The sequence below is a fragment of the Myiozetetes cayanensis genome, unplaced genomic scaffold (genome assembly GCF_022539395.1).
Source record: "Myiozetetes cayanensis isolate MyiCay16 unplaced genomic scaffold, myiCay2020 scf5-8, whole genome shotgun sequence".
Lineage (NCBI taxonomy): Eukaryota > Metazoa > Chordata > Aves > Passeriformes > Tyrannidae > Myiozetetes > Myiozetetes cayanensis.
The window spans coordinates 101,449,740-101,461,003 of NW_026087742.1; the positions used below are offsets into that span (position 1 = coordinate 101,449,740).

Here is an 11,264-nt window from a genome sequence, read left to right on the forward strand (position 1 = left end):
GCAACTAAACCGATCCTCCTCCTCGCTTCGAAGGAAATTATGAAAACTCGCGGTGAGCCAAGAGACACAAAAAAAACAACATTTTGGCGCTGGTTCCACTGGGGCTCGAACCCAGGACCTTCTGCGTGTAAAGCAGACGTGATAACCACTACACTATGGAACCGCCACACGCGTTAACGGCCGCGGCACTGCCCCTATCGACGAGACGCCGGCCGTGCTTCCTTCCCTCCCTGAGCAGGGAAGCTTCTTATGTTGTTTTTAATCGCTGGTTGATTAAAAACAGTTCTAGTAATCAAAAACTACCCTAATGCGTTTCCTGCCCCTCACATAGCTACAGAGGGGCAGTGAAGGGCGTAAAGCACCTCAGTAGCTACAGGTAAGGCTTCTGTGCCCCTGCGTGCTGGGTCAGCCGCGGGCCCCGCTCTGCCCCACCGAACACGACCCGCGGGGGCAGGTAACGAGCCCGGGGGGCGAGGGCCGCGTTACAGCGTTAGGCCGGTGCTGTGGGCACTCCTTTGCCCTGCACGTGTATTCCATACATGCGGTAGCGAATGCATTCTTTGCCTTCAGACCGTGTGCTCCCCACGTCATTGGCTCCAACCCAGCTTAGGAAAGGGCTGGCAAGCCTTGCTGCGCATCCTGCTGCTCCCGGGATTCGCCCGGCTGAGCTGTTCTCCCGGAGAAGCGGAGCACAGAGGTCGCTGGGCTAGTGTGTCACATCATGTTGGCCCAGGGGTGAGACAGGCGGGCTGAGGTCCGTGAGAGGTGACTGCAGCACCCCCGCTGCTCCGGGGGATTTCGTGTACACCAGTCGTGGGAAGGCGCCTCGCTGCTTTCTGCGAGGTGTTCCAGCCCTTTCCAGCGGGGGAGGAAGGTGGAGGTGATTTTCTCGGTACAGGCGGCCGTTTAAAAGGAATAACGCACTGAGAGAGAAGGCAGAGCCTGGCGTTTGTGTGAGCGACGCCCTGGAGGAAGCTGTTGCGCGGTGCCCTAATGGATCTGCAAGAGAGACGTTCGATCCCCTCGGGCATAGCATGGGACACGCTCGGGCGTTTTTCTAAAAGGAGGCGTGAAAGCGGGACGATTTGGCCTCCACAATCCCGCCTGGCGAGGACGGAGGGATTTCCCCCCGTGTGGCCCCGCTGCCGGCAGGGGGCGCCCCGCGCTCGCCCAGCGCCCTCAGGGCCGCGTCCAGGCCGGTCTGTGCTGGGAAGAGCTCCGGGATCGGATCCTGTTCGGGTGCCCATCCGCATCAGGTATCCATTCAGCCAGGAACCTTTCTGCCATCCGTTACACCCCACAGTAATTGCCTTCTTTCATCTCTTACGTTTTACCTGGAGTTTTGCACTATTTGCATTACCACAGTCCTCACCACACTGAACCTGACCTCACATCCCAAAGGGAGTGAGTGGCTTGTAGGAGCACAAATTAAGTTACCTGTACAATATTTACAGGGCTGTGGTTAAAAGTTACAAACAGAATTTGGAATATAAAAGGTTAAGTTTGTGAATTTTCAGAAACGTGGGGCCTGTAAGCAAAACAGTGTGTTGTTTGTGGCTAAATATGGTTGGCCTGACTACTGAAATTAATAACATTTTGCTGAAACAGCAGATTTTTTTACAGTAACAAAGTAGAAAATATTGTCCTTTTGTCATTAGAAGCAGTTTAAGAAGGATAAGATGAAAATAAAGGTGAAGAAAATTATTTCCATAGACTTGCTGACCCCTTACCAAGTATGTGATGGTTTCACATCATAGTAGTTGGTAGTATCCACTCTTTCAAAAAACTTCTTTTTTTAAAATCCTTTTACATACTGATCATTAGTGTATGTGTCAAATCTGTGTACCCTCCTTACCTGGAAAGCCTGATTTAACCCAGAAGATGCCTTTTGGGAGAGACAATCTGGTTGGCTTGAGGCATCAGAAATGTAGGGTTTGCATTGTCTGTGCAGTTTATGGTTCACCAGACCAACAAAACCCAGATCAAGCTCTTGTTAGGCAATTCTTATGCCCATTTCTTTTTTCTTATATTTCTTTACTAAGATCTGTCAGAACCTGAGTGCTGTAGATAGCTATGATTTCTATAAGCTCTAAGTGGAGGTTGAAGCTAAGGTGAGGGAGGTAGAGTTGTCCAAATTAGGTCATTAGTCACCGCTTCACAGAATAATCTGCATTCATCTGATAACTTGGGAAATTTTCCTTTTTTAAAAAAAATTTTTCTTTTTTACAGAAGGTATCCTGATGCTTTCATAGTGTTCTGGTCTGGTTTCTTAGCCTTCAGGAGCTTTGAGGCCCTACCACTGCCTTTCTTTTACATTTCTGATTTTGTGTGCTTTTTGCCAAGGATGCTAATTTTGATGTCTTTTTTTTTTTCAGCTTCTCACCCAGAATTGTCAGTGGGGGGACATTTCTTTTTCCGTTCACACAAATTAACCTACTCCTTCTAATGTGTGAGCACAGATTTCTGTCATGTTTCTGACTGAGATAGAGTTTAAAATTGTTCTGGATATTTATTTCTCTCTTCATTTTTTCTTTTCTTTTTTGTTGCTTTTTGTTTGTGACTGGACATCAAAGTCTCTTAGTCAGGGACTTGTCCCCTGGCTACTACTTTAAAATACTTTGTTGGGTCACATAAAAATACATCTTTGAGCTTGGTAGGGCAAGAGGAGGGGAAATCACGGTCACAGCTTAGAAGGAGCACATTCACTTCAACTATGATTATCTTCAGTCTTTCTGAAAAATATCAGTTACATCACTTTGTAGTGGGTTCTTCTGAGAAATAAGCCTGAAGCAGAATTTGAATTATGTATGTGGAATGCCTGCATGGAGGCTTGCTCAGGAGGTCAATGTTTCTAAAGTATTTGGAAAACAGAATATATGCCATTACATCACGAAGGGCTACCTGTAAAGGGATGTCCCAATTTCTACACTAGCAACATCACCAGGTTTTTCCTTGTCATGCCAGACTGATCAACCACATATTGTTAGAATTTTTTTGACCTACTCTGTGTTACAGCTGTTGATGCTGAAACTCTTTTCGACATATTAAATGTGCATGTGACACATGACTGCTGAACAAAAAAGCAGCAGTATGTTTGACCTTGTTGGTGGGACTGGTATGTTCTCTTTGCCTTTGTAGAAAGGAAAATGGTGTTGTTTGGTATCTCCTTGGACTTGAACAGGAAAGGTTAATTTGGAAAGCACATTTGTGTTTGCTCAATTTGCATGTTACTCTGATCCCCATAGGTAACTGGAGAGAGGTAGGTGGCTCAGTCCAGCAAGACTGACTCTTTATCAGGTTGCTTGGTCATGTCAGATCACCGAGACAGAAGACCAGGGACTTACATGAGTAACCAAAGAAAATATGCAGTGGAGATTTTATGTCCTACAGAACCTAACTGCTAAGGGTTTGATCCCTCTCCCACTGATCTTGGATGAAATGTTTCTGATGGATTTGTTGGCCATTGGAGCAAACCTTGTATCCTCTCATTATGCAGAGATCTCGGTAAATGACAATATAGATGAATTTATCAGGTACAGTAAATGTTTATAAATAATGTGTATCCCAAGAGTGCAGTGGAAAGAGGTTGTGATGTATTTTTGCTTGCATGCATTTTGGCAGAAGGGCCTGATCATACATAAATGATTAGCTACTGTAACTCTGATCAGGGAAAATGCATCCTGCCAGAAAAACAAATATCAAAACTCTTCTGGGCCATGCAGAATTATTGCGCTTGATGTGCTTTCCATTTACTGTCTCGTCTCAAAGGAGAAGAACAGCTTTGAAAGTGGAAGGTTGTGTCTGGGAGTCCAGAACCTTAAAGGACTAGCTCAGTCAACCGTATGCCTTCTGCTTTGCTGGTTTGGCATTTTAGATATCTTTTGCACCTTAATAAAGGTCTGTCTCAAAAAAAATGTTATCATTCTGTCCTTTACAGTGGTTGTTGATGCCAAACCAGAACTGTTACCAGACTGATGGCAAAAGTTTCCTGAAAATACCATATTATGGTATTATTAGACCTTTTGGGGCAGGGGTAGAAGTGTGAAGAGCTTTCTTTGTTTGCCTCCATTCTCAGAAATATTTTGTTCGCTATCCGTCCCTATCCAGTCCTGGTGGGACTCTATTACCTGGAGGGGCTTCAGAACCAGAGGCACAGTGATCTCCACCTTGTGCCCATTCACATGGAGATTTCTCCCATCACATGATGCTTTATAATTTTTGGTCCTCTGAATCTGCAGGCCCCCTGTCTGGCCCCACAGGAGTGGCTACTGTGCTCTGTTCCATTGCTGCACTGCAGAAAGCAGTGGGCTTTTGGAGTGGGGTGGCAGGAAAGCTCGGGGGCAAGGTGGCCTGATGAGGGTGAATGATGCTGAGGAGTGGGCCCAAGACTGCACTGGTGATATTACAATATCAGGCTTCTACTGGCACCTCCTAATTTTGAGTGGTTTGATGGGCTATGCGTCCAAAATCGCAGTGTCCTCATGCTATGGATACACTGCCAGGTGGAGGAGATTGGTCAGGGTCTGTTGTGTTAGCAGTGGGCAGTAATAAATCACTCTGGATGTGATGGCTCTGCCCCTCCCTGGGCACTTGTGCAGTGACAGAGTCAGAGAGACTTGGGCCCGGCTGCCAGGGGTCAGGGTTTGGTGTCAGAGCACGCAGAACCACGTCTTCCTGACCGCACAGGGGAGCAAGGCTGCAGTGTTGCTGGCTTGCCCAATCCCTTCCCAGTAATCACACAAGGAGCAGACAAGCCAAAACATGAACTGAGTCCACAGAGTTCCAATCACGCATTTATGGTGAGAAATGTTCATGCACTTGAAGAAATGAAGTGTACAGGCATTAGTGCAGTGCTTCTGAACACAGTATCTGAGTGCTTCATACTTGTCCCGTTATCTGGATTCTGCACCTGGGTTGAGACGATTCTGGATATATGTACAGACTGGGGAATGAGATGCTGGAAAGCAGTGCTATGGAAAGGAGCCTGGGGGTTCTGGTCTATGGCAAGTTGAATCTGAGTCAGCAGTGCCCTGGCAGCCAGGAGGGACAACCGTGTCCTGCAGGGACATCAAGCAAAGCATTGCCAACTGGTCGAGGGAGAGGACTGTCCTACTCTGCTCTGCACTGGGGCGGCCTCACCTTGAATATTGTGGGCAGTTTTGGGCACCACAATATAGGAAAGATATTAAGCCATTAGAGGGTGTCCAAAGGAAGGCAACGAAGATGGTGAAGGGCCTTGAGGGGAAGCCGTATGGGGAGTGGCTGAGGGCACTTGGTCTGTTCTGCCTGGAGGAGACTGAGGGGAGACCTCATTGCAGTTACAACTTCCTTGTGAGGGGAAGAGAAGGGGCAGGCACTGATCTGTTCTCTGGTGATCAGTGACAGGACCCGAGAGGATGGCCTGAAGTTGTCTCAGGGGAGGCTTGATACTAGAGAAAGGTTCTTTATCCAGAGAGTGGTTGGGCACTGGAACAGGCTCCCGAGGGAAATGGTCACAGCACCAAGCCTGACAGAGTTCAAGAAGCGTTTGGACAACACTCTCAGGCACATGATGGGATGTCCTGGGATGGTCCTGGGCAGTGCCAGGATCTGGACTTGATGACCCTTGTGGGTCCCTTCCAACTCAGCATATTCTGTGATTCTGTATGACTGCTCTGGAGAACACCTATATCACCAGCATGCAGATACAATGCCTTGTGGTAAATGCAGTATTTATTTCCTTAAGGGCTTTCATAAGCATGCCAGTCACATCAGATGACCAAATACCCGGACAGCCTTATGTTTTTTTCCAGTGTGCTGATCTGCCAAAATGCAAATCATTGCCTCAACACAGCAGAAAGGCCGAAAGAGATCATGTGACTTCAGATGTGAAGCAGACAACTTCAGCCCATCCCTTTCTTTGCCTGAGAGGAGGCATGGTGACAAAACAGCTCTGCTACAGCACACGTACAGCACAGCTGGAGGGCTGCAGCCATGAGCTTTCACACCAGTCTGGACGATGAAAACAGCATTTTCCCCTGACTGTTTCTGAAGAGCAGCGTTCAAGAAATTTCCTCTTGGGAAGCCATATAAATAGGTGAAGAGCAAGTGCATTGCAGCTCCTGAGCTCCAGAGCCCCAGAGAGAATTGGAGCACCTGTTCTGCAGAGCTGCACCCCTCAAGGGTTACTTTCTCTTAAAAAGCCGAATCTTCTAAAGGTACTCATGTAGAAAAACTCTCTGTATTGCTGAAGCAGAAAGAAAAAAAGACAGTATGTTTGGGTGGGGCATATATATATATGTTTAACTCACTTTTAAATGGCATATTTATAAAATGACAGTTGAATGTAGCACTATTTATGATTTTACCCTGAGAAAAATCAGTGTGCTTCAAACACTTAAGTTTGACCAGGACCAAATCAGTTATCCGGAACTTCTGCGTACAGGTGAGATCACACAGTTTTGAGACTACAATATTCCATGTACTCTTTGTTTTAGGAAAAGTAATTTTTATGATGGTATTTTTTAACCTTGTTCTGCTGCTTAACTTAAACTTTATTAAAACCATACTAAAGCATGAATTTAATTTTTAAAGTGGCTCATATTTCAACACGTACTTATTTTGAAGCTTTGCTTTTTTAGGATGTCATTAAGACCCTGCTCATTAACTGCAGGACAGTGTGTGATCCAGATTTTTTGCTTAAAGTGTCTTAACTTTTATGCTCCAGTTGGATCCAGTTTACTAGAACCAACTTTGCTTCAGGATTTTCAGTTTTCTCCTTGTATCCTAGAGGAATCTCCCCCTAAAAACATTTAAAATTTCTGGAAAGTGGTATTATGGCTTTGCTGATTCTTCAAGGTGATCTGCACCCCATTTGTACACTTGTATTTGATACTCTGCCCCTTTGTAGAAAACATTCTGCTCAAAGTCTTGCACAAAAAAAAATGAGGCTGCTTGCTTTGCTTGGTTATTTTCTGCACAAAACAGTGAAAATGTTTTGTGTAAATGTATCCTTTTTGATTATAAATAACATCAACTGGCATTCTTCCATCCTTTTTCTACAGATTCTCTTTGGATTTGCATGCAGTTCCTGAACTCAAGAATTGCTTGAACAATCTCTGCATGTTCACACCTTTGCTGCTCTTGCTTTTATTTCTTTTTGCAGTGCGTTTTTTGGTTCAGGAGTATGAGTCCACCTTAAAAACTTGGTCTGTCTCCATCCTATTCACTTCCAGGCTTTGCTGACTCTTCTGTATGTTACTTCGTCCAATTCCCTATTGATTCCTGGCCCCAACACTGAGGTCTATCAACATGGCCTCTTGACAGAAATCATTCCATCAGTTCTATATTAAGATTAGCCTTGCTTCTCTGAGCAGGCTGAAGAAATTAGCTGTTAACAAAAAGGCTTTCTTGTTTCTTTCTTTCAGATATATATAATCACTGGAAGTCCCTCTTAGTTTGTCCCATGGATGTAAAATAATGGAAACCTAAGCACATATTGATTTGCCTATGTTTGATGTTCCCATATCAGCCCTTTGGCAGACCAAATTCAGTGTAGATGTCAACATTATAGCTCTTGTGCCATAGCCAGGCTCCATTTAATTCTGTTAGTTTACAGTGGCAGCTTCATCCCACTTTCCACAGGATGGGTCTTTTAACTAATGAAATCTTTAACTCATCTCTAGATTCCCATCCTTGATAATCATAACAAGACAGTTTGGAAGAGTTGTCCTTCTCCAGGTCCTAACCTGGGTGTTGTCATTTAATATCTACGTTCTTCTCGCTAGGGTGTTTTGCTCTTTCTTTTCCAGCTTCATTCCCTCAGCAATACACAGAAGCAAATCCATCACAAAACCATGTTGTAGCATCTCTCAGTTCTCTGCAGTCCTCGTTTCCAAAGGAAAACAATTCTAAAGGAAATCTGCAAGTCACAGTAAACTAAACAATGGATAAGATGGCGTCAAAGGAAAGCCTCTGTCATTGGAAGCATCCACCCATCCCATCCGTCTGATCTTTATGCAGGAAACTGCCCCTGTCTCAGCACCTCTCCAACTCTGTGTACCTTCTAAGACATGTTATGGGAGGAGATCATAGCTACCTGTTCACAAATATGCTTGAGAAAGGGGTGAGTAGTGCAAGGAGGCACATTGCTGGAAATAGGCATTGAAACAACTTGTAGGGGAAGTAGCATAATTACAGAAACTCCATTCCAACCAAAATAAAAAGAGAAGTCTTTCATTTTTATTTATCAAAGGTAAGAAACAAATGGAAATATGTATGAATAAGAACTTAAAATCTAGTGGCTCTTACTCATATGTCTCTCATATCCTCAGGCTTGACCTAGCTTATACTTGCCTGCCAGTGGCAGAGCTCATCTAATTCAGAAGATAAGGTATGCTTGAAAGGATGGCTCTCTGCCCAAAGGACCTGCTGTCTGATTTCATTAAAAGTCAGCTATAGATCTTTACAAGATTCCCATTATTCTTGAGGCAGCCTGGTGTTTACGTGACTGACAAACTGGAGGCATGGATTGATTTTGGGCAACACCTGTTACATCTGGATCAAATGATGCTGGTTCATTATCTCTGTAATTCAGGCTCTCAACAGCTTGGGTTCTGAACCCCAAATTTCTGAGCACAACTTCAGTAACTCCTATCCAGAAAAGAGCAGCATGTGTCACTCTGGCTTAGCTTTATGCATGTCTATTGGCATGATTGCAAAGACACTTCATTTTGCTTCAGTGAATGGGCTGTGTATTCTGAACCTGTCCATCACAAAATTGCCTTTTTGCTGAACTGAGAGAAATGTAGCAATTTCTTGAAGTTATGTCTAAAACTGGGACAGATCACTGGCTTGTAGAAATTGAATTACTGCCTGCTTTTTAGTCAACATGACAGATTCTTTCTTAAAGGTAAATCAGTGGTATAGTGTTCAGAATGTTAGCATAGCATTGTGTCCCAAATTCTCATCCATCTACCTTGTGTCTCTTTCAATACCTTGGTAAAATCCCAGCTTTCCATTTCATCAGCCAACATTTTGGGGGGAATTTTGTAATGGCAAATGATTCTTCGCCAGACACCGTTACACTGCATAGTAAGTAGGTCATAGAAATTACTCTCATGGCCTGGAGTCTGGGCATGCAGGTTGGCAACCAGGATGTCTCTGTAGCCAGCTGAAAAGCCATCAGGAAAAGGTAGTTGAATGTTTGCTATGTCCATATTCGAATGCAGATATTTGGGACTGAAGGTGATGATTACTCCCCTGGAGTAATCACTGATGGCCAGATTTGGCCTCTTTAAGAGGTTTAATGATAGGATATGTTTGTGCAAGTTTTCCTCCAAGCTCTGAGGAGTATGTTTCAGTCTTCACTTACTGCTATCACAATAAAATTTTTGTCCCTGTGTCTCTATCTTTTTATTTCTTTGCTCAAGGAGGTGCTAGAAGTCTGCGAGTTTAGAGGTATGTGAAGGAAGGAGTGGGAATGACTGGGAGAAAAGCTTACATTACTGAAAGCCACAAAGAGAACCATCATTCCTCTCAGGAGGCGAGGAATGACGGTGTTGTTTGGGGCTCCCATTGCCCAGTTGCATTGCCCTTTAATCAAGACAGTCTCGCTGCAGTAGGATTTGGACTGTAAGTTCTATTTTGCTGTCAGTCCTGTTCTTCTGATCACAATTCAAGTCATGGCTGGCTTGTTTGATGGCCTAATGAAGACGAGATTCTCCTAGGAGGACAAGTGAGGAGGTGGTATACAGGAGAGAAATAACTGTTTGGAGATAAAACAAATTTGAGCTTTAAGCAAAGCCAGTGCTGTATTTGATGCTGCCAAAGGCATTGATTGATTGGCTCAAAATAAATATAACAGCGCTTCTTCGTATTTCATGATAGCTCCTTCAGAGGGAAGTAAAACAGTCCATTGTGGGGAAAAAGCTTAAAATCCTTCTTTTCTGAAATAATTAATGACTCATAAGGTGTCAGACCCTCAAGTGTAGGTGTCAGCTCAAGTGTAGGATACCCTTGTGTTGTGGGACCCAGAAAAATAGCCCCAGACCTGTAAAGACTTGTGTGATATTAACGTGAAATGACATGACGTGACAGGATATCATACATAAAAATGAATGTAGAAAACTACACATATAGTCCCACAGCTATAAATGTTTTCTAATTATTGAAATTGAAGATCATTTAGTTATACATTTATGATATTTTTGTCTTGTATCCTCCTGTTCATTTTATTTCTGCTAGTAAAGCCAAAGGAAAATAGTAGTTAAGCATTCATTTTATGCTGATGAATTTCTTCTTTGTTTTAAACCTCAAGTTAAAAGGAATATCAATGAAACAAAACAGCAAATGGAATAATTCAGATATCAGACATGTATCCTTGGAGACAGAGAGAGGGGGAACTGTGATCACGTAAGAAATCTTTAGCTGAAACAAAGTTCAGTATCTCAGAGCATCAGTGACTTTCTTGCTACTTAGAAACTGATCCATTTGGTATCTCAGGGGAATTGTATTCATTTGAACTTGTTGATTAGGGAATGTATTGCATTAGTGAATGATACTACTTAGTGAAGAGCTGAACAAGTGCCGGGGCAAAAACCCAAAAGACTTCACTAAAAAATATACTTTGTTCATTTATTTAATGAAACAAAATCTTTTCTTTGAATTGTTTCAGTAGAAAAGAAACAGAAAATAGAATGGTTTATTTAAATGAAATCTGATAATGAAGTGATTTGTTATGGCACTGTTTCTCCTGGTAAATTTGTTTGTGGTGACACTGAGTGATAAAGTGATAAATGAGGTGGTAGGGCACCTTTTAAAATCCATAGTGTTAGGAGGCCTGAGGGTTGGGGGTTTTTTAGCAGTATCACATGTAATCAGACATAATTTAGAGTCTTTAAAATTCTGCAGTTCCAATTTTCAAATCACAATAATTAGGAGTAACATAACTCTGTAGTCCCTTATCCCTAGTAGTAAGGCTTTAAGTAGCTATTCTGATTAAGAAATCACTGGTGCATTTTTTAGCTAACACGTTAACCTTAAGCTAACATGTAAGAAGTAAACTGTATTACTTAGTGAGTCAAATTCTTTTGAATGGAAGCTGATAGTAATCAGATGTGGAAAAGAAACCTGGTATAGCTCATCAGGTCCAGTTTGTGTAGGATGTGCTGTACCATTGTGATGTAGGTATTTCAGATTCTGTGTTGTCAAACACTTTTGTTTTTTTCTCCTTGTCCCTCCCTCCCAATATCTCCTCCCTGGCAGGAGTGCTAGGAAGAGCTGAG

The 11,264-nt window shown here is 43.3% G+C and overlaps 1 non-coding gene across 1 annotated transcript; it reads right to left on the reverse strand.

Annotated features, from left to right (window-relative positions):
* Positions 1-90: 90 nt before the first annotated feature.
* On the reverse strand, positions 91-163 carry TRNAV-UAC (transfer RNA valine (anticodon UAC)). The gene has a single exon. It is a non-coding gene; the product is annotated as a tRNA-Val (tRNA).
* Positions 164-11,264: the final 11,101 nt, after the last annotated feature.